Source organism: Trachinotus anak, unplaced genomic scaffold (assembly GCF_046630095.1).
Source record: "Trachinotus anak isolate AG129_WGS33_773 ecotype Australia unplaced genomic scaffold, CSIRO_AGI_Tana_v1 ptg000013l, whole genome shotgun sequence".
Lineage (NCBI taxonomy): Eukaryota > Metazoa > Chordata > Actinopteri > Carangiformes > Carangidae > Trachinotus > Trachinotus anak.
Window position 1 is genome coordinate 20845482 of NW_027273864.1, and position 22818 is coordinate 20868299.

General features: G+C 39.4%; 1 protein-coding gene across 12 annotated transcripts in view; it reads left to right on the forward strand.

Moving 5' to 3' along the window:
- LOC139630940 (neurexophilin-4-like) overlaps nucleotides 1-22818 on the forward strand; it is a 115574-nt gene that overhangs the window by 6641 nt on the left and 86115 nt on the right. Inside the window, exons 3-4 of one of the 12 annotated variants that reach the window (XR_011693247.1) lie at nucleotides 11465-11543; nucleotides 13686-13823. The exons of 8 other annotated variants lie outside the window; for them this stretch is intronic. The gene's annotated coding sequence lies outside the window, so the exon portion shown is untranslated. Of the gene's footprint in view, nucleotides 1-11464; nucleotides 11544-13685; nucleotides 14048-22818 lie in introns of those variants that run through there. 3 more of the 12 variants (XR_011693253.1, XR_011693251.1, XM_071494802.1) reach the window with 3 other exon arrangements.

Here is a 22818-nt window from a genome sequence, read left to right on the forward strand (position 1 = left end):
TACCCACACACACACAGACTGTGGCCAAACAAGCTTTTCAGAGTTTTCAAATGAGAGGTGTAATTAACACGTAGATGATCAACTCAGCAGAATAAGCTGGCAATTGTCTGATAAGGTGTAATGTTGAACATACACACACACACACACACACACACACACACACACACACACACACACAAACAGACCACAACACACCCACAGAAACATAACCCCCACTAGTGCAGTCTATCTTTACGCTGACAAGATACTGCAAGTGATTTCTCTGCTGGTGTAGAGATAAGCCGACATAAGTCTATCACTTCCCTCCATCCCACCATCAGTCCAGTTCCTCGTCTCAGTGTCACGACTACCACGGCTCTCAATCTCAAGGTTGGGCTGGCAAGGTCAAATTGACTTTAGATTAATTAACTGTCAATTAAGGGAGTAATTGTTTCATAATGTGGTGTGCCCCCGAGACAAGGTGTATGTGAGCAGGGCCAGCACTGTCAGAGCTGGTTTAAGCCGATAAGGTGGTGAGTGAAGCCTCTCAGAGAGAAAGGGAAGGGAAAGGATACAGGTGTATGTGCACATGTGCGCTTGTGCAGTGTGTTTGCATGAGAGGAAAGAGCCTGGTAAGAGGTGTGTGTTTATGTGAGAGAGAAAGACAGCTATAACGAGAGAAATGAGTGATACATCCTCCATTATCCCATAACAGCAGCACTGCTGGATGCCACGCTCACCTCCGCTGCCATCAGGGTGCAGAGGGGTCGCCCTGAGGTGGCTCAACATAAATGCACACAAACATCAACACACACACACACACACACACACACACACACACACACACACACACACACTTGTGGTAGTTACACATACGCATAAAATGTTTCACACCGGCGTCGTATTCTTCACTCAAATCAACATTCGTCAGTGCATGCAGAGGCAGATGAATGGATGTGTCCTCCACCACAGCCAACCAGGTGAAGGAGAGAAGGGCTTGGAGAGGGAGAAGAGTGATGAAAATAGAATCAAAATGAGAAATGGAGGAGGAAAAACAAAACTAAAAAGAAAGCAGACATGAATAAAAGAGAGAGGGGGAGAGGCCATGCAGTGAACATTGATGAAATGGTGATTGCCTCTTGCTTGCTAATGGTTGGCCTGGAGGGGTGTCTGAGAATGACATGTGCAGCTAAGCTCTTCCCTCTCCATTTGTTTCTCCTCTTCCTAATATCATCAGTGAGGTTTGCCTTTGCAGACAATTGCTGATGTTCCATGTAGAGAACAAATCAATAAGAATTCAATAATTTGTTAATTGTCTAAAACAGCGAACCTTGCACATAACAAATATTCTGTTTTTAGTCCCCTGAGGAGGAAATCAAACAGTGCCACAGCTTACCTCAGTGACTTACAGAACAAGTAACAAGGTATTATCAGTATCAGTTCTCATGACCTCTTTTTCTGGAAACGCCCATTTAATACATTTTTCATTTCGACCAAAGCTGTTTATTTTTGTGAAAAGAAAAATGGGGATAATCTGAAGGTCATTCTGAAGCTGAATTACCTTATGACAGCAAAATCTACTTCATAATGTAATACACCATTAAAATGACAAAAAACAGTGTACATTAAAAAGAACCAGGCCACGTACTATGATCCAGTTGATCTGAACAGCGGCTGGCAGGATGGTAGACGCACACAAATGACAACGCTGCATGTCACCTCAGATGACAATTGAAGTTAATTCATTAAAACAGTGCACATGTGAATCAAGACTTGCCGTAATTTCAGTCATTTTCTGATCTATATAGCAAGCTATGTGTGTGAAGATTGCATTTCCTGTCAGTGTATTGAGGAAAAAGTTGGCCATACTTGTTCTCCACAATCCACTGCGCATATCATCTTTTAACTAACTTAATCGCCAAGAACTGCTATAAAGCTGTAAACATCAACTCTCCATTAAGCACTTTGTCAACCTATAATCTGTGTTTTGTAAAGTGTAGTCAAGTAAAATCTGTTTCTTTCTTCCTGTTTGTGCCTTCCTGTGTCTTTTGTCAGTGTAGTTTATAAAGTATTTGCGTGGCATATTTTGTCATTTTTTAGGACAGTTCCTGTTAATATATGAAATTATATTTATTTAATATTTATTTAGTATCAATCCACGTGCAGAATGTACCAGTCTCCTGTTACTTATATATCAAAGTGCTGCCAGAACTCTTGTTTTTAGCTGACGAATGCTAATGCTAGTAATTGGCATTCAGCCAATCTGGTGTCAAATTAAGCATACCGCAGGCTACATTTAAAAAAACAGTGTCAATCACATGCTATGTGGTGGCCTGTATGCACAACGCCTTAATTATAAAAGAAAAATCAAACAAATGATCTCAAAGTGAGAGGCAGTTGTTTTACACTCTAAAATCAGAATGAGATTATGTAATCAATATCACAATGTTAATAATTGTTTTTTTAATCTGATATTGATAAGTGAATAGCATTATATAGCAATATTAAATGATATTAAATGTGTTGAATGCTGTTCGACTGTTGTGCATGACAGAGTTTTATCTACATTACAAACTGAAGTTTTTAGTTTCATTTCTTCAAGACATTATTCATTTAAACACAGACTTTGGAAAACAGAGATGAAATATGATCATACACTCGTGATATTCCATTGTAATGTGGTTAATGATATTATTGAATTAATGCTCACCCTTAGATTATGGGCTGCATTTATATATATATATATATATATCTTTTTTTTTTCAGCCTGTGTTTTTTATGGTCATAGTTTAAGGATAAACTTTACAGCAGCTTTTTTTGTAGTTATATAGTTATATACACATATAAACCCTCACTTTATGTTGATGAATATGGTGATTATATAGCTAAGAAACAGTCCTAATGGCACATAAACCCCCTGTGAAGCGGCAAATTATTTTCTGTGCATATATTTTTCTTAATACAGATTACAAAAGAGAGAGCATATTGATTATTAAGCTTTAGATTTGGTGGTAGGCAGATTTTATTACCATTTGACAGAGCCAAGCTAGCTGTTTCCCCTTGTTTCCAGTCTTTGTGCTAAGCTAAACTAACGAACTGCGCGCTGCAACTTCAGTATTGTGCAGACATGGCAGTCGTAGCAATCCTCTTATCTAACTATGAGTATGAAAGAAAATAAGCATTTTTCCCCAGATGTCAAGCCCTTCTTTTAATCTGCAAAGATTCTACATCTAGGCAGTTTTACACAATCACTGGCTTACTGTACATGGCTAGGGAGAATAATCCTTGAACACTAATCCATTTCAATTACAGGATATATCTGTGAGCTTGTAATTGATTATAGTGTCTAGAGACTCTCTTGGTAGTCAATGCTATCACCCAATCCTTCGAACAGCGTCTGTACATTGTTTTCTATCAGTGTTTTTAATTGTTTACCCTTGTTGCTGTACACTGCATTTTCCCAGAACTGTTGAGTCACATAGAGTGATTATAGCGTGCCCCATCTATTGATTGAAAAGCTCCTCTGTTTTCCGTTTGTCTGTTTTGAAGTCTAACACTCAGCCTGTTGTATTCATGTGAGGCACTTTTAAACAACTGAGGTGCAGTCTTGATGGAGCCGCTGGAAACTGATGGAAGCAAGCGGGTGTGTGAGGATGGATGGATGGATACATGATAGACAAATGGATGAATGATGGAGAGATAAATGGATAGGTAGATGAATTGCTGGATGGATGCACAGATGGATGTGTTGATGGACTGATTATCTGAAAGATGGAGGAGAGGAAGAAGAATAGTGAAATGGACTGGGTGGATTGTCATCAGATGAGCTGATGAATAAATGGGCAGACAGATAGGTAGATAGCCAGGGAGAGATTGATAGGTGCTTTCCTCAGTGGGCCACCTGCATCCTCAGCATTTAGAAGAGGGTGGAGAGCAGATACTCATCTGTAATAGGGGTAATGGGGCTCAAAATACACTCACAAACAACTCTATTTCTGTCTCTTCACCCCCCCCCCCCCCCCCCCCCCCCCCCCCCCCCCCCCATATCATCCTCTCAGCACACCCTCACTCCCTTTCACACTCTGAGTACAAACATTTCCCATCTAGCTGGTGCTCCATTTTGACACTTTTTTGAGGGACTACACATGCTACAAAGTGAAAACAAGCTCAAACACTGGAAAGCAAAATGCCCATTCTTCCCCAGTCCATCATACCCTCATGATTTAGTTTTCTAGGAAGCGCTCCCTTAGCACTGGTGAAATCTCGCATTTTTCTTGGTATTTTTTGGATTAAAATAAGAAACAAGTCTTGTCATCCATTATGAATTAATCCATCAATTATTTATTTTGAGTAATAGATTGATAATTTTGTCTATGAAAGTGAAGTTTCTTGCTAGTACCGGGTTGGATCCACTTTTGCCTTCTGAACTGTCTTAATTCTTTGTTGCATAGATTCAACAAGGTGCTGGAAACATTCTTGAGAGATTTTGGTCCATATTGACATGATAGTATCATGCAGTTGCTGCAGATTTGTCAGCTGCACATCCATGATGCAAATCTCCCATTACCGTTGTCCCGCTATCTGGTGACCGTGGAGGCCATTTGAGTACAGTGAAATAATTGTCATGTTCAAGAAACCAATTTTAAGATGATTTGAGCTTTGTGACGTGGTGCATTATTCTGCTGGAAGCAGCCATAAGAAGATGAGTACACCGGGTCATAAAGGGATGGACATGGTCAGCAACAATACTCAGGTAGGCTGTGGCATTTAAACGATGCTCAGTGGGTACTAAGGGGCCCAAAGTGTGCCAAGAAGATATCCCCCACACCATTACACCAGCAGCCTGAACCATTGATACAAGGCTGGATGGATCCGTGCTTTCATGTTGTTGATGCCAAATTCTGACCCTGCCATCCGAACGTCGCAGCAGAAATCGAGACTCATCAGACCAGGCAACGTTTTTCCAGTCCTCTATTGTCAAATTTTGGTAAGCCTGTGCGAACTTTAGCCTTGGTTTCCTGTTCTTAGGGTTAGGGTTAGGAGTGGCCCCCAGTGTGGTCCTCTGCTGCTGTAGCCCGTCTGCTTCAAAGTTTGATATGTATTCAGAAATGCTCTTCTGCATACCTTGGTTGTAACGAGTGGTTATTTGAGTTACTGTTGCCTTCCTATCAGCTCGCAGCAGTCTGGCCATTCTCCTCTGACCTCTGGCATCAACAGGGCATAATTGCCCAGAGAACTGCTGCTCATTGGATACTTTCTCTTTTTTGGACCCTTCTCTATAAACCCTAGAGATGATTGTGCAGAAAAATCCCAGTAGATCAGCAGTCTCTGAAATACTCAGACCAGACCATGTTCAAAGTCACTTAAATCACCTTTCATCCCCTTTCTAATGCTCGGTTTGGAGGTCAGTAGGTCGTCTTGACCATGTCTACATACCTAAATGCATTGAGTTGCTACCATGTGATTGGCTGATGAGATATTTCCCTTTATGAGCAGTTGGACAGGTGTAACTAATAAAGTGGCCGGTGAGTGTATATTTCATACGCATGGTTTTGTGCTGCCATTATGTCAGAGTAGAAACATACCTGTGAGATATAAATGCAAAAGGGTGTTTATTCTTATGTTCCTCTGCACGTTTGTCAGTTTTCTGATGCTATTCAATCAAAATGTTTTATGCTCTTTCTACAGTGACAGTTACCAGCATAATACATAACTGCTTATTCTTCATCTCATTTATCCTCCTCTCCTCTCCTCTCCTCCCTTTTTGCATGGACTCGTTATGCTGTCCTCTCTCAGCAGATGGGCCGGACACACATTGGTGGCTCAGAGTGTAAAGTAAACGGTAGTGAGCCGGTAGGGTTTGACTGGTGTGTGTATCTGTGTGCATTTCCTGTGACACGACATTCTCTCTCTGTGTCATGTGATTGTGTTTATGTTAAGTGTGTGTGCATGTACGCTGTGAGTTGACAGGTGGTGGTGGAGGTGTTAATGCCACCAGCCACCACATTTCCATGTCTCTCACCCTCTCATCTCATTTAATAGTCATCCTGGTGGCATCTGCACTCAAATCCACTTATGCTAATGATTTTAGGTGTAAAGCTGCTTGCTCTATAACCATTTTATATTAGCTGTATTGATCATCACTTCGGTACAAATAATTGCGCAGATAAGTGTTATCTACTGGTGAGAAATGCAGGACATACAGATGGGCAGAAAAAGGTGAAGAGTCTGCAGAATGAGTAAGGGAAATAAAAAAGAAATCAATAGAATGTAAGCAGTTTTCCATCCACCTGTTCAGAAAAGTTCAGAAAAACTACTACTCTGCCTTTCTGCAAAAAGGTTTGAGTCATTTAAAGCAGTGAAAAGTTGAACAGCTGAAAAGCTGTTAATGTCACTGGTCCAGTTGCCGAATGCACCATATATTTTTTAGTTGCAATTAGCAATGGTATTGGAGATAGACTCGCCATTAATTGAGTTTTTCCAGTTGTAACACACTTAAAAATATAAGCAGTTTATAAGCAGTTTTGTTTTTACTGTGAGATGATTTATTCAGTTTCCCTGACTGAAGGTGTTTCTAGACATACAATACTCTTTAACTTTTTTAAATAAACCTCTACTCTATTTAAAGCGTTTTAAATAGTTGCTTCCATGAACCCTATTCATTTTGGGATTTATTTTTTGTATATCTGTTTGTAATATTGTAAGTGGTGCCATTAGGTACAAGTCTTTGAAAAAACAAGAGTGACAGAAGGAAAGATTGATGGCCATTGGCTGTATTGTTTCAAGTCTTTGTCTTCAGGTAAATCTTTGATATCGCTGAATGACAGAATGGTGCCAGTGATCAACAAATACTCTCCAGAGAATTTACTAGGTCTCTACAAACAGATTCTGAAAGATGGACTGTCAAATCAAACCTGAGGGAAGCAGTTTTGTAGTTACGTTAAGTTCAGACTCTACAAAATCATATTGGTACTCAGGGAGCAGATATTAACAGGGATTAGGAGTTTCCCTTTGGTGAAGATTAGGCCACAGTGGTGATTCTATATGTTTAATTAGATACAGGAAGCTCCATTTTTAGCAACGCTAATGGTGGGGCTCTAGGGATGACAGTCCCAGCCAGCCTGTTGGTCTGTTCTTCTCACACTAAGGTCGTGAATTATTTTGACAATGGTTGGACCAAATTTTGTACAGAAGCTCATGGTGCCCGCATAATTCCTTGTGACTCTGGTGATCCTCTGACTTGTAACTTGTCCACTTGTCTGACACAGGATGTCACTCGAAAACTAAGAACCAAATTCTTCTTGGCCTCAGCTGCACTCCGAGATTAACGTTGACATGCTAATGTTACCATGTAAACATAATAAATGTTAGCACATTTCACAAAGTGCGGCTTCAACAGATAGAAGTTAAAAGAAGTCTGATAAGATGTGCCCGAGATGTCTAACAACATAGTGAGGATAAACCAATTTTATTTTCTTGACAACATGGCCTTCCTCTGGCATCTTCCTTAAAAGAGCTTTTGGTAAGTTTCACTATTGCTACATAGTTCCCATTAACATGAACAGCTGTTTACTTGTCTAGAAGCAACGTAGCAAGTTCAACATTCATTCCTTTGCTCACCAAGAGCTGTCTGCAGCGGTGGAAAGCAGCCCTTTTGTTTTACTTATATTTCTATCACTTCTTTTCTTCTACTGAAGTTAGCATGCTCATCACTTTCTGATACAAAGTCACTGTAGTGTACAGTCTGCCCTAAAAAGGTAGGGCTGCTTAGAGGGCACATTGTAACCTGTTGAATTGTAAACGGCTCGGCACGGCACGGCTGGTAAATAAACAGCTGTTACTGCTAATGTTGGCAATTTAGCAATAACAAAACTTACAAATAGCTCCTTTAAAAAGTATTTAATATCGTGACACATTTTTGAGGTACACACAAATGGAAATAAGTGATAATAAGCACTATGAGATCTCTAAAATGTAGGGAAGCTTTCCCTCTTGAGAACCTTTGTTGTACAACACCAGACATATAGATGAAAGCATAGTCCTGATAACCGGTCACAACGCTGTGGAAGATTAGAGAAGCATAATCACTTCTGTGTAAGTCCTTCACATCAGCCAGTTGAGGTCTTCACATATGGGATCTGGAAAGATCAGGTGTCAAAACAAAATGGAAAGCTGTCTTTCCCTGCTAGTTGTCCCCTTATGTCCACACAGTCTGCAAGACTGATCAGCTTTTTTTTTATTTTTTTAACCTCAATATAGTAGTCGAATTTTTACTACATATTTTTTGATGGCATATTGTAAATTTTTGCTACAGGAAATATGAAAAACCAAAGTCTTGTATCTGGAGGGTGTTTTATTTGTCTGTATGGAATGCATTTTTCAGTCAAAATACATTCATCACCCTCAAAGCTGCTAAGAAGGTGTATGAATTTATTAACACCAGGAGCTCTGTGGGCCAAGAGTTTTTTTCTCCTCTCCTGCACCTGTTTGATATTTTTGTTTCTTTCCATAAATGTGACTGCGGTGATGTGGAAGGAGAGTCACTGAAGGCTGTGTGTCAGTCATGGTCCAGCAGTGTCATGCAATTTTAATGGGAAGGATCGCTCAGGTCTGTGCTTACAGAGCCTGCCTGCTCAGGTAGCTGGTATTATATCTGTGCTGTATTTGTATAGTTTTGTTAAGTAATGTTCCCAAGAACTAATCCAAATGCTTGCAAACACGTTTTTGTCATTTCTCCTTTATGGAAACGTACCTACAGATTAAATGAATTGTCATTTAACATAGAGCTGTCCGTGTTGGTTTGACACAGGGACTACTGTATGTGCAGCCTCTATGAATGTCGATGAGGCTGGTGGTCCTTTTCCTGTACTCATACTGTCCCTGCAGACTGCTGGTGGCGCTGTTTGTCTCTTTACTTAATATCACTGAAGTATTTGTTTTGCTGGGCTTTAGGTCTCCTGGGACCAGAGCAGCATGGTAACCAAATGTGCTATTCTCTCCCGGGCTAATTTAATTTAAGACGCCATTCATTCTCTTGTGGCAGTTCTCCACCTACTGCACAAGGACAACAATTTCCTCTAAAGAGACTGAAGCTTCTGGCTGATACTCACTAGACTGTTTATACCATCTCTGAATGCCACAGTGTACTTTACACAGGGACTTACCAAAAAGCCAAATCCCTTTTCCTGCGATACCTCAAGCATAAAGTATTTGTTCAACATTTGTGGTCATAATAGTCTGTTTGGTAATTGTTGGTAGGCGTAATAAAAAACTGAAAAATAAAGAGTGAGGTCTAATCATAGGCATTTTATAAAAGAATGGAAAAACTTGAAAACTTGAATAATTTCAAAGTTATGCATTTACCAATTTCCAATAACTTTGAGGAACATTTCCTTTTATGGAACATTTCTTACAATATTAGTATGCATAGAGTCTCTGGTATGATTTGGCATCAGGTTAAAAAGAACACCAGTGGTATCACTTGTCCCTGGTGTGAATTTTCATGGATGTTATCAGAGTCTGATCCAGTATTTGGCTGAGTGATGATAGCTTATCACAGATCAGTTGATATCAGCATATACTTTATGTGATGCATTAGAAAACAAGAAATTCCAGTACAGAAAGGCCAAAGATATGTTTGCGTTAATTTTAAGTCTCTCCTCTAAATAGTTTGTCCATCGGAGAGCACTGGCAATACAAGGCTCCAGTCAGTATGCTTCTTGTACACAATTCCCCCCAAAAATGGTTATATTAAAAATGAATTTTTGCATTTAGCCCCTTCATTCAATCAATACTTGTATACAAGATATATATCACACTTACGCATCAGCACTCACATGTACAGTACATGCAGGTAAGTGTTCAATATTAGAGCACACACACACACACACACACACACACACACTAAGACAAACACACAAAAACATGCACTTCTGTTGGGTTCTTGCCCCAAAGCCAGTGCAATCAGTCAGGGTCATAATATAAGAGGAGACAGGCTGACCTTCACAGCCACAGGACTGCTAGGACACAGTGGGAGAAAAAGGGGAGGGGCAGGGGTTGGATGCCAGATGTTACAGGATACAAAGACATTAAATGAAACAACTTAAAAGTGTTAATTTTCTCTAAGTGAGAAACAAAGACGAGTTAGTCTATATGGTTTACAGTTTGCAGTTGGCAAGAAAATGTTGGCTGCTCTTTGAGATTTATTGCTGACTGGCTGCTTATCTGTTGCTAAATGTGCCATATTTCCTGCCTTTTTATGCAACACTGCTGCCTTTGTTACAGTCATTTTTAGTTATTAGTTTCTTTGGGTTTTTTTTTTTTAATGGAAATGTCTGACACCCAAAACCCAATCAGACACCAGTATTTTATTTTCATGCCCTCTTTCTGGATTTTTTGCATTTTAGTTAACCCTGAAGAAAATTATCATATACTGATCACTGATTTAATGAATAAATGAATGAATACTCTCAGATTAAATCTGATAGTATAATGATACAATTGACTGACATTTTTTAATGTTCCATCCAAAGTAATTGTGTTTAACCCCTTTATCCACCCATAGTACTCTGTCACCTCCAGTATTCTACATAGTGTGATGATGACCTGTGATACCACACTAATCATGTTCATATAAGCATCACCACTTTTTATGCCTCCGCGCTGACAGCCAGGGCCAGCGGTGTATTGTTTTCCGGTTGTCCGTCTGTCCTACCATCCATCGATCCCATTGTCGTGGACACAATATCTCACTAACACCTTAATGGAACTACTTCAAATTTGGCACCAACGCTCACTTGGATGCAAGGATTAACTGATGAGGTTTTGGTGGTCAAATGTCTAAGGTTAAGGTGACCTCACAAAGCACTTTTAAGCCATTCCTCAAGACTTCACACAGCAATTATGACAAAATTTCACACAAATGGTTGTTATTTTATGACTCTGGATAAACAGGGATTTAATCCACAACACGTCTGAGTCACGGAGGCATAAAACCACAAGGTGGTAATTCGTGTTTTTTTTTTTTTTTTTTTCCCCCACTGCCAACATGACAGTCCAAGGTCTTGGGTCAGATCATTAAGGTGTCTGACCCAAACAACCTGGTGCCAGATTGCTTTGAAACTGCCCATAACTCAGAGACGACATTACCAACACCTTATCACAAAATAACAAGTGACAATCCAGTCCAGACAAACCTCTGTGGTCATGATATGTTAATGTTCTCTCAGATTAATGGAAACGTTAACATCTTATTCTTGAATTATAAGAGAGGTCTAGAAAGATACTTTGTACAAAAAAATCTTCAATACTCATCTGTTCTTAACAAACCAATCATGTCTATGACTGCTGTGTCAGTATTTATACAGCTGTGACCTTCCCCTCTGTAACCCCCTGATCCTCTTCAGTATGTATAGTTTACTCACTGGCTGTCCAACACCAGATAAATCACATTTGATCTGTACTCGCCGTCTCTCTGCAACCACAGGCAGAAACCATGGACTCGATACTGGCTGGACAGAATCGATGGATCCTATAGCAAGAAGGGCAAAAAAACAAGATGCAGAGTAAGGCATTTGTTCTTTTTTGTATGCATTTGTATTTCTGTATGTGCATACATGTACTGTATGTAAGTAAAACAGGCTGACAAAGTCAACTAGCAAGCGAACAAGACGTCCCGAATAGCCTAGCGTATTACGTCATCTAGCGAAATTTAGCAACTTTTCCAGCAGCAAAGTCCTGCTGTAGACAAGTACTTGTCTACAGCAGTTCCACAGCAGTTTTTAATTAGGTCCTCATTTTTACATATCGGCCATTAACCAGGTTTTGACCTATTCTTGCTCTACACCAGCTGATCCATTCCATTGATCTCAAAACTTATGTAGCACCCTGATTATATACTTCCATGTAGCCACTGGGACAAAGTCGAAGATGGCCAGGTATGCAAAATTAATTATCCTCTCAAAACTCACCTATTGTTATAGAGAAAACCCACTGAAACAAAGGCAACCTTTTAGCTCATAGGATCGTCATCAGCACATCTCAGGTGTCAGGCTCTATGCACCTGACACCACTTCTTGCTGAGCACGAGCCTTTCCACATTATGCACTTAAAAACACCTGCTGCCTGTTCAGAAGTTAAAGTGTGAACACCTAGGGTTCAGCTGTTTAGGAAGAGGGGATGTGTACCCATTTAACTGCTCAAGTGAAGTTAGATAAGGGGCTCCAGTGCACGAGAGGCCTCAAGAGACACATGTTGACAGGAAATAATGAATCAGGAGGAACCCTCTGGAGGTTCAGGGGATGAGGGGAAAGAAGAAGGAGAGGGGAGGGGAAATATGAGGAAAAAATGGCTATGGGCTCTTGATGTTAAAAATCCATCTGTACCTACGTGGTGTCTGTGTTGCGTATGAATGTTTTTTGTGTTAATGAGCATGAATGTATATGTGTGTGTGTGCTCTTACTCTGTGTATACATAATCAGTGGCAGAGCAGCTATCATATAAACCTCTTCCTGTGGCAAAAAGAATACAGACAGTGACAGATGAGTGTCAGTGACTGAAGGAAGAGATAAAGATCTATTTATCACTGTTTTCAGAAGGGAGTTTTGCACAGATTTTTTATTTTTTTTCCCCAGAGGAGTTTTGTAACACTAATCTGAAGAAGAGGCAGCACTCTCAGATAAATGCACAATATTGAATTAGACAAGTGCCCAAGGAAATTAATGCATCCATCAGTTCCACATTATAAATTCAAAGAGTTTACATATAGAGGTGATCATCAGGACCCACTATCTTAAAAAAAAAAAAAGATGCAACATTATCTGGCAGCAAAAGCCCCTTTTCATCTTTTTCAGTCAAGAGGAAATATGATTGTATTTCTGTATGTGCGGAGTAATGGAAGATAAATTCTGTTTCAGGAAAATGAATTAGTTAGAAGAAGAGGGTCTTGGTGAGGAATGGCTCTGTCATGACGAGAAGGCACAACGTTGGCGATAATAAAGCAAAATGATCTCAGCAGCCTGGGTAGTTACAGAAACAGCAAACAGTATGGATGCACGTAGACCATCTGGTTACTTCCAATACTCCCAATTATTTTGAAAGAGCAAAATCATATGCACATCACAAGTGCACGGCTATTGAAAAATCAGCAATGATAAAAAGAGTAACACTTGCACACTGACTCAAAATGACAAATTTATTGACACGGACAATGTTTTAATCACAGTTGGATCTTCATTGCATGAAATTGTTTAATATGGTTATCACAGCCATATAGAAACCAGCAGGAAGTACACAATAAAAACTAAATCAAAAGGATATTAGATCCAGAGGTTGGGAGATGATAATACAAATATGATCAAGTATGTAAAAAATATCTCATACATAAAAAATATCCAGAATAATTGAAAATGTTTTGTACATGAAAGAAAATGATTTAAACTCATATGCATATTTTTCAAATAAACATGCACGTTTATGAACAGCTTTTGACAACAAGCTAAACCAAAAATATATTTACATCTAAAAAAATTTCAGTTTACACAAAATGCATTTCTATTGGTCCATTTCACAAGAGGGGAGGGTGTTTGAAATTTGATCAGTCTCTGTTTATGTTTGTTCATGCATGTGTTAATTATGTGTACATGAGCACGTTGATGAGAGTGTGTGTGACTAGTGATTGTATTTTCCTTTTTTTTCACACCACCCAGATGTGAAGTGCTGACGTCAGGTGGTCTTCATTAATACAAACATGCACATACGCACAGGCATGCTGATACTGGCTTACAAAAGGCATACAGACTGAGTGCTGGCACTCTGGCCCCTGTCCTGTTCCAGCTTGGATCTTATCAGTGTGTGTGGTGGGTGGTAATCAGAAGATATAATGCATCAGGCAGCTGGCCGGCCAACCACAATGGAGGGTGCATCACTGCTACAGCCACACTGCCATCACACTCTCAGCAGCCAATGTGTCCTTGAAATGGAGAATGAGACTGAGGTGGAAAAATTAAAAGTCCAACACCCAGTAATGATGAGTTTGGTCAACCCTCAATCTGTCCACACTCAATCTGTCCACACTCAATCTGATCTCACTTTCATCTTAGTGGGTTTCTTTTTGATTGGATTCCACATGGGGTCATTTTCTACTGTCAGACTTGTATGACATCCCTGTCAAACATCTGTAATAGCTGAAATCTTGTACATTCTACCTTAAAGTCACAATCCTGAGGATTTTCACTTCACCAAACCCTATTTCTGATATTCTTTATAGTCTTCATTTTTTTAGTAATAGGCATTCAACATATTTACGTTATCGCCTCAAAGGATTAACAGGAAACATGAGTTCAGTGCTATGTCAGACAACATTGTTGACTGTCTTCTTAAAACAGTATGATGCTATGACTCCTCTCAGTTAGTGGCTGTTAGGATTGGCTGTAGATCGACAAGTTGCTCTGATGTTACATTTCTTCTCACATTAGCTGCTCAAGGTCGATACACATGTTGCGTAAACAGAGAAATGCAAGGAATGTCATCTAAAACAAAACGCACTACTGGAGGTTATATGTACAGAAGAGCCAATTAGTTGTGCTCAAAGATTATTAAATTGATAGTCGATGGTCCGTAGAAAATAAGAATATAAACAGTTTTGATAACTAATTAAACAAAAATGCTAAATATTCACTGATTAGCTGCTCTGTAAATTGAATATGGTTGGGGGTATTGGACTGGGAAATACTATTTTATGACTACAAATATCGATCAATTGATTGATTAATAAGCCTGCATTATGCATATCCTTATCCTTTAGCTTCAGCTGGTTCACGTTTTGGTATGCCTTGTTTTTTTGTGTGTTTTATTGTTGTTTTAAGGGAAAGTTTTTTTAACAGTTAAATATTAACCTCTTGGCTAACACTGGCAAATTTACAGTGGTGTTGATTAATGCATATGGTCCTTAAAATTAAAACGCTTCAGTTGCATACCTGAACAAATATGAATATTGTGTTCATTTTCTTTAAAAGACTGTAAATTAGAGGAATAGAGAGATTCAACTGCCAGACCAGGGTCTAACATCACCTCTAATAAGTGAACAGCATCAACGCGGTGACATTGTGCAGTGTGGGATTGTTTCATCTGAATTCTCTTACTCCATCTGCTACGGTGCCTCTCTCCAGGGGTCCAGTGCTACTCTGGTGCTGGCTGTCACTGCTCTGCTCCCTGCCTGCCTAAATGAACAGCCCTGCCTGTATCTCAGGGTCACCTTCCCCTGCTCCGAGCCTCCACTACCACCGCCTTATTTCATCCCTCTTTCTCCCCCTGTTTTTACCACCTGTGTTTTTCATCATGTCTCCACTGTCACACATTTTATCCTTCATGCTCTTCCTTTCACTTTGACTTTCCTTTCTGTCAGGTGTCTCTGTAAACATGTAAGACTTGAAGGTTGGCTGTGGACTCAGCATTGCACTCACTAGTTGCTGTATGTTTCAGGCAATCAAGGCATTGATTGTTAGACACCGTAGCCAGCATTACCCATCCTCAGAAAGCCTAGCAAAGCAAAATGAAGCCACGCTATGTAGCCCGTTGTTTCACAAAGCTTTTGTAGGTGTTGCTGATTACGGCAATGAGCGACTTGTCCATGATGCTTAGCTAAAGGCTATGACTGGGATTAGCGTTGGTTTCTGTACAGCAAAAACCTCTCAACTGCCAGTAGGGCTGTGCTCAAACAGAATTTTCCAAATCAAGTCTGAGTAGCCAGTTTCAACAGAATATTCAACTCATCTTATTGATAGATACATTTCTCATTTTTATAAATACTTAACATCGTCATCTATGTTTTTTTTCTTTAACGTACGTTACGTATGAGTATGAAAAATAGATTATTCACATCACCACTGGTGATGTTTTCATGATGTAAAAACAACACATTTCCACACTGAAAAATATATAAAAAATGCACATCCTGGTCATAGTTCAGTAATAAACTGAGCGTCACTCCTGTCAGGCTGCTGACAGCTGTTGTCAGCTGCAAAGTCCATCATCCTGGACAGCAGGAGAAGAGTTTGTACCAGCATCTGGTTCAAAAGTAGTGTGTCCACCTCACTCACATTCAGCGTTAGAGTTAAGGGTGTTGGAGCAGCAAACACAAACAAGTCAAGTCACAAGTAATTTTGAGACTTGCTGTCATCCTGCGTTACTCTGTGTACAATGACACAGCTGAAAACAACGTGAATCATTGACTTTAAAGACAGTTTTATATTAATCCAATACTTGAGCTATTTGAGTTTATATGATGCAAGCCTTGATTTAAAGAGTAAAACTGAACGATGTTGAGCTGAAAACAAAAACTAGAATTATATTGTTTTATTCAAAATATATTGAACGTTTTAAATATTTTAGTCACACAATATTTTTTATTTAAATTGTTGGTGCTATTTTTATTTCATTAACTAATATTAAAATGGTTCACATAAATATACCACAAATTGAAAATACACATGAAATAAAATTGACCCCAGGACCCAATTAAACTCCTAATATTCACAGTAATTACACTGAGCTTAGAGCTCCAATTTCTAACCAGGGGCCTTTTGATTGATCAGTGGATCAATCCAGCAATTAATCACCTCATTAATTACATCAGGTGCTGATTGTGATCAAGGTTGAAGGTCAAACTGCAATGAGAGACAAAGCAATATGCACCCTGGATTTCACTCGCAAAGAAGTCATTGCCAAAGTTGTATGCATCAAAATTTGCCTAAATTATTGCAGATATTTCTTAAGGTTTTTTTCTGGGGTTTTTTTTCCATATAAAAGGTGAAGTATATGCCTCACTCAGTATCAATATCAGTCTGGAGAAATTCTCACAAAAAGGAAACAAGACATCTTTGTAATGGTTTAAATAGACATAAACTTTAACAAGTGATTCCAAAATTTACTTTCAGGTGCCGATAAACACTTCATCAAAAAGCATTGTTTAAGCATGCACACAGAGGTATAGTGTGTGTATATGTATGTGTATATATATATATATATATAGTATAATATTTCCTGATCTAAGCAGAACAAATTGCTCTGAATTGAAGTTCAGTATAGTTCACTTTTTATGCTATTAGTAATTTGCACAGCTCTTTAATCTCCATTTCCAGTTAAACATGCATAAACACAAATGTACTGACCAATGACAACAGAATGGCAACAGAAATATTGTCATAATTCTTCCTGAAACTGGAAAACCATAACATTTCTAAGCTCTTTATCTTCTTGCTACACTTGTGTGACAGGAAAACACTTTTACTGGTGCCATATCTCTGGGAGTGTGAACACTGTGTAACTGTGGAGTGCTTATCAGATAGAGAGCCCTGATAGTGAAGGCAAAACTGGCGAAAATCCTGAAATAACATCTTATCCCATGTTGATAGCACGCTGTTCACCTTCCTTTCTTTCCTCCTCACCCTAACCTCACACTGATGACTTGATAACACCAAGGCTGCATCAACATTACTCCTCCCCCCTCCCCTTCCTTATTCCCTTTTTGTGAAGAAGTCATTGTTTATCACGGCGTTCATCCCCTCCAGGCAGCACTCATTGCTTCTGTAAGTGATATGGTTGTTGGCTACTAATTGCATTAGCCCAGCGGGTTATTGAAGTTTTGCTCCACGACTTGTGGTCAGTGCAGAAAACGATGACCTCAGTCACCAACCCAATCAGTAGGTTGAGCATCAGTGAGTGCAGGCAGGCAGGGCGGTGAGTTGTGCAACACAGCGTGATTCCCATTAGTGTCAGCCACACAGGGAAATATGGAGGTTATTTAGTTCCAACACAGGGACACAGAGCAAGGATCTTTACATTGAACTGTCACGGTTAAGAGACCCCCGCCCGTGCTCGCTGTCAACTCTGTATTTTTCCAAGAATGCAGCTTTTATGATGACTTGACCCTGAAGTTACATAAATATCTTTCTTTTTGTATTCACTTGTTATTGTTGCATAACGATCTCACATCAGGATGTGATCAGAGTCTTGTGGGATGTTTATGATTAGTTTTAATAATAACTTTGGTGGGCAGCTAATTAAATTGTATGACTGCACATGGAGGGGGCTGATTAAGAGGGGGATTCAGAGGGCTTAGAGATGACAGCAGGTCATTATTCAAGCTGTGGGCACTCTTTCTAGATACCTTCAAATGTGTGGATCTGAAGTCACATGGGAACACACATGCACACTCTAGCACATAGCACATCTTGAGAAAAATTTGAAATGCAGTAGAACAACTATACAGTAATTGATCACACACGGAAACACTCGTACTTCTCTTCCGCAGCTCTCAATTTCCAGCAAACACGGGTCAAGAGTAAGAAAAGCATCTCTCCTCGGATGTACAAGCGGGAGTTTGTGATACGTAATGAGTTTAAAAACACACTCCAGATTTTTAGGCAGTTGTAAATCTATAGAATCCGTGCACTGTGTTTACAAAGGATGTCTTTTGATTTAAATATAGCATTTGTTTTCATCCTTCCTTTTCAAAGTAAGTAGCTGTCACTGGGTTATTAGAGGCAAGAAATGCATTCATGGTAAAGGAGACTGTATATTTAGTACATGACATATGGGAAGATGAATTGGAAACAATAAATAGAGGAGCAGAAACAAAGGAGTTATGTGACTAAACACATACATATTAATGGAAGGTGCAGTTGTAGGCAAAGGACTAAGTGAGGACTAAGGATTTTAGTCAACTACATAACTGCCTTGTCTGATGGCCAAATCAAAATTCAACATAAAGGCTACAAAGGAAAAGGAGTCAGGCAATGTGGGATATGATCTTAGGTACGATCATCAGATTAGAGGAGAAGGGATATAATCTTTACTTTCACTGGACTCACTGCAGAAGAGCTGAAGAGTCTGAGTGTGGCTGCTGAGGCAATTCCAATTTGTCGCAAGGGTGTCGCTCGTTGGTCACAGAGAGTTAATGAGGCGAGGCCCTGAGCTCTAAGTCATCCTGCCACCGCTGCCGATCCCAGCCCTGATTACTGTAATGAAATGGTCAGCAGATTATTAACCAAACGCCACTATATATCCACACAAACACACATAGATTGAATCTTAGACACACACACACACACACACACACACAACAAATATGTACAATGCAACAGGAAATATGTGACACACAAGTGATAATACATAACAGAAAAGTAACAGGGAGCAAACACTGTAATTTCACTGAAATGTTCTTGTAGACTGACAGACTGGAAAGTGTAAATGCACTACAATAAGAAATGTTTTTTATAGTGTGCAGGAAAATGTTTGAAGGCTACACAGGATCTCCCACTGCAGTTGGGATTTATCTAGATTTCCATGTTGACAAAGTCTCTGAACTGGTGGTCCAGGTTCCTAAATCACAATCCACTAAATATATATAGATATTTTTGGTTTCACGTGACTTTTGTTCCTTAGTCATAGTTTACAGCATGTAAAAGGGTTGTGTGGACCAAAAAACAGACAAACTAAAGTAAACAAAGTTAACTTTTCTACAATGGTTTAGATAAAACTAAAAAACTAAACGAAACTGTAATGTAGTCAGATCCTCCTTTTTGTATCTATTTCTAGGACTTTTTCTCTGTTTTTTCCCAAATGTTATGTTCCATGTACTTACTAGGCCTTTTTACTGATGTTAGGTTCCACTGAGAAAGAGTTTTCACCTCTTTGCCTCCGTGTCTGTAGCTGAGAAGTGTTAAGCCAACTACCCTCAGATTTTTTTTTTTTCATTTGTGGACCAACTACAAAAAACAAAGCTTGAACATGGACATCTTCGATGAACACTGTTTGGGCTGAGCGATACACATGTCCAAAATCAGACAATGGCCAGTCTATCTTAAAATAAGTGTTTTGGCCAGTCTGTCCAAACAGAAAGATATATATGAATTGATCATCAGGGTCATTTTCAAAAAAAAAAAATATTAAAGAGTAATTTGATACCAGGCTGTTTCACTGCCCTCACAGGTTAAAAGTGCTTCACCTCTGGCCACACACAACAGTGATGTCACAGTGTACTGACACACCCTGGGGTACACTTCTACATCATTGCAGCAGGTGGGAAGTTAAACCACTGGAGGTCAGCAAAAACAAGAGCTTCAGCTGGTGTTAAGTTGCACTTCTACGACCCTGAAAACCGTGTTTCAAAGTTTAAATATTTCTCTGCAACAGCAATCACAGTTAGTAAAGCAATGCTCAGTTAATATTTATCATAACACTCAAACACTCAGCTAATCCGATTCTTTTAGACCATGTGGATGTGGTTTGATCAGATTTGATTGACAAACCCACTACTGTCATCACATTTTGATCCATAATATTGCAAAATCCTTATTAGTGCACTTTTTTTTTTTTTTAATTTTTTTTATTTTTTAACCTGCGTAGATCGGGTCCTCTGTGACATATTCTGCGCAGAGGAGAGAATTTGGCCTGTGTACAGAGCAGACCGTTCGTCCGTCTGCCACCTTACTGCTCCCACAGAGAGCAGAGGTATTTTTCACTGAATTATCTCTCCTTAATGACCAAGGGATTCTAATTAAAGGCGTGATTAGGGATCGCTCTGAGGCACCTTATTGGAAATTAAGTACAATCCATTCTGCCTGACAACGAGTTTCTAGAGATACACTTTTGCTGATCACCAGGTGAACAGCAGGGATGAAGATGCTCAGTCTTGCTTTTTGAGTTTACATGTGCACAACAGGCCAGGCTTGTGGCCAGTTTTCATCCGCAGAAATATTGTTGGAATGTGCTTCCTCAGATAAGGTAAATTAGACCCCCTCCTTCACACCGTACTATAGAATGGATTGTAATATCTTTTTCACTCTCCATTGTCTTAATTTTCCCTGCCCTGCTTGGGAATAAGGTTAATGCTTCATGTCTTGTCTAGGTTATTTCATAAGATCTTCCTGGGTGAACCAGGAGCATTTGGAGCAGTTGCACATTGAGCAAGTTCAGCTTAGTGTCTTCTTTAACTCTTAAAGATTATTTACTCTGACCTGACATCCTGACAGAGTAGTGAACAAAACTGAAATATCAGCCCAGGCTGCACTGTAAAAAATAATTAAAACATTGCCAGAAGAATTATATTATATTGTAGTCCATTTTTGTATTTCCCAGTTAAAGCATGCAGTTAAACACTGACCAAAGCTAGTCACTGAAAAAAAGGTTACACTTTCGAAGTTGTTTCATAAGTGTACCCACATGTTTTATGGTTTAAGTAAGTTGTGAATGGTAATCAAGTTTAAGACTGTACATAAAAAACTAACCTTCCATTTTCTGAATTTGTCTTCTGGCGCCTGAAAAGTTCTAAAATTGCAATAATTCTGCAGTCTGGTCCTATTGAACCTGTTCCTACTTTGCATACTGTACACACACACACACACACACACACATACACACACACACACACACACACAGGCTTTAATGACTCTCCAGATACAATATCATCTACACACAAACACAACACAAACAATTCTATTACAGCCTATTGATTTGCTCCATGCAGCAATAACAACTGTAGAGTATTGATCCCATCTAATTCAGCTATACATTATTTGAGGTCTGAAATGCTTAAAAATCATCTTTTCCAAGTAGCTGAGTTTCATGTCTACTTATTACAAACACATCTGGGTCAATTTTAATGTTTTTTATTCTACAATAACTAAGAATAATGCTTTAAATGCATTATTGCTGTACTATAACATTTATAACATGTTATAAATTGACACGGTAGTTGGACGTATTTTTATTCCAGTGGTCAGTACTGTAAAAACACAGCAATGGTAATGGTTAGTTTCCCTGAATCATCTAGATGTCCTCTGCGTTCCTTCAAGTAACATCGTCTGGCAATGCCACGCAATCTCATTCCAGACTGTTCTCGTCTGTGGTTCCCCAACGGTGGAACAAGCTTCCAAATGCTATCAGAGCAGGGGCGTCCCTCTCTATCTTCAAGAATCTCTTTAAGACCCATCTCTTCTGAGAGCACCATCTTTCCTGACACCTCTACACCCTAATGTTTCTAATTCACACTTACTGTGCACCTCTTTGCCTGATCTCCTTCCACTTTGTCTTCATGAACAGATTTCGTACCTATTACTTACTCCAAAGGTCTCCTGCTGTACCGAAGCTTGAGTATTGTTCCTCACTTGTAAATCTCTTTGGATGAAAGCATCTGCCAAGTAAATGAGTAAATCTAAATGTACATGAGAGAGCTCCTGTCAACTTTTAGGCAATCTTTCTTCAGAGAAGAAGGAATAGTTACTTGTTTTTCAATCACGACAAAATGTATATGGCAATCCTGTCAAAACAAGGAAATCCATACTCTGAGTTTTAAAGATGTATGCTCTCTACAATTACTGCATCCCTCACTATTCTGACAAAGTTCCATGAAAAGGTCACTTCCATCCGGTTAGAAATGAAAATCCTTTAGGAGAGGATTCTCTACCCTTTTGTAACCTTTACACAAGAAATCCCATTGGGCTGTCTCATTGTGCAGTGGAGGGGCTCATAAATCTATATCCTATGGAATGGATGTCTCTAATCAATGGCTTTGGGTGCTTGTCTTCTCTAATCACCTGGTCAAACCCACTGATCATGACAGTTGGGTCAGAACTAAGGAAGCAATTACTAGTCACAATGCATGCTCCTGGTGAGCTGTGTATGCATGTACATATGTGTAATTATGTGCACACTTGAAAGCCTGTAGTACCTGCACTACTGGCTGTAGGTGTTAATTGAGCTGCTGTGGGAGTAAATGGATTGTGGTGTTTCAGCTTTACCAGCTGAAGGGTGGAGAGTGTGTACGAGTTTGTGAGTGTG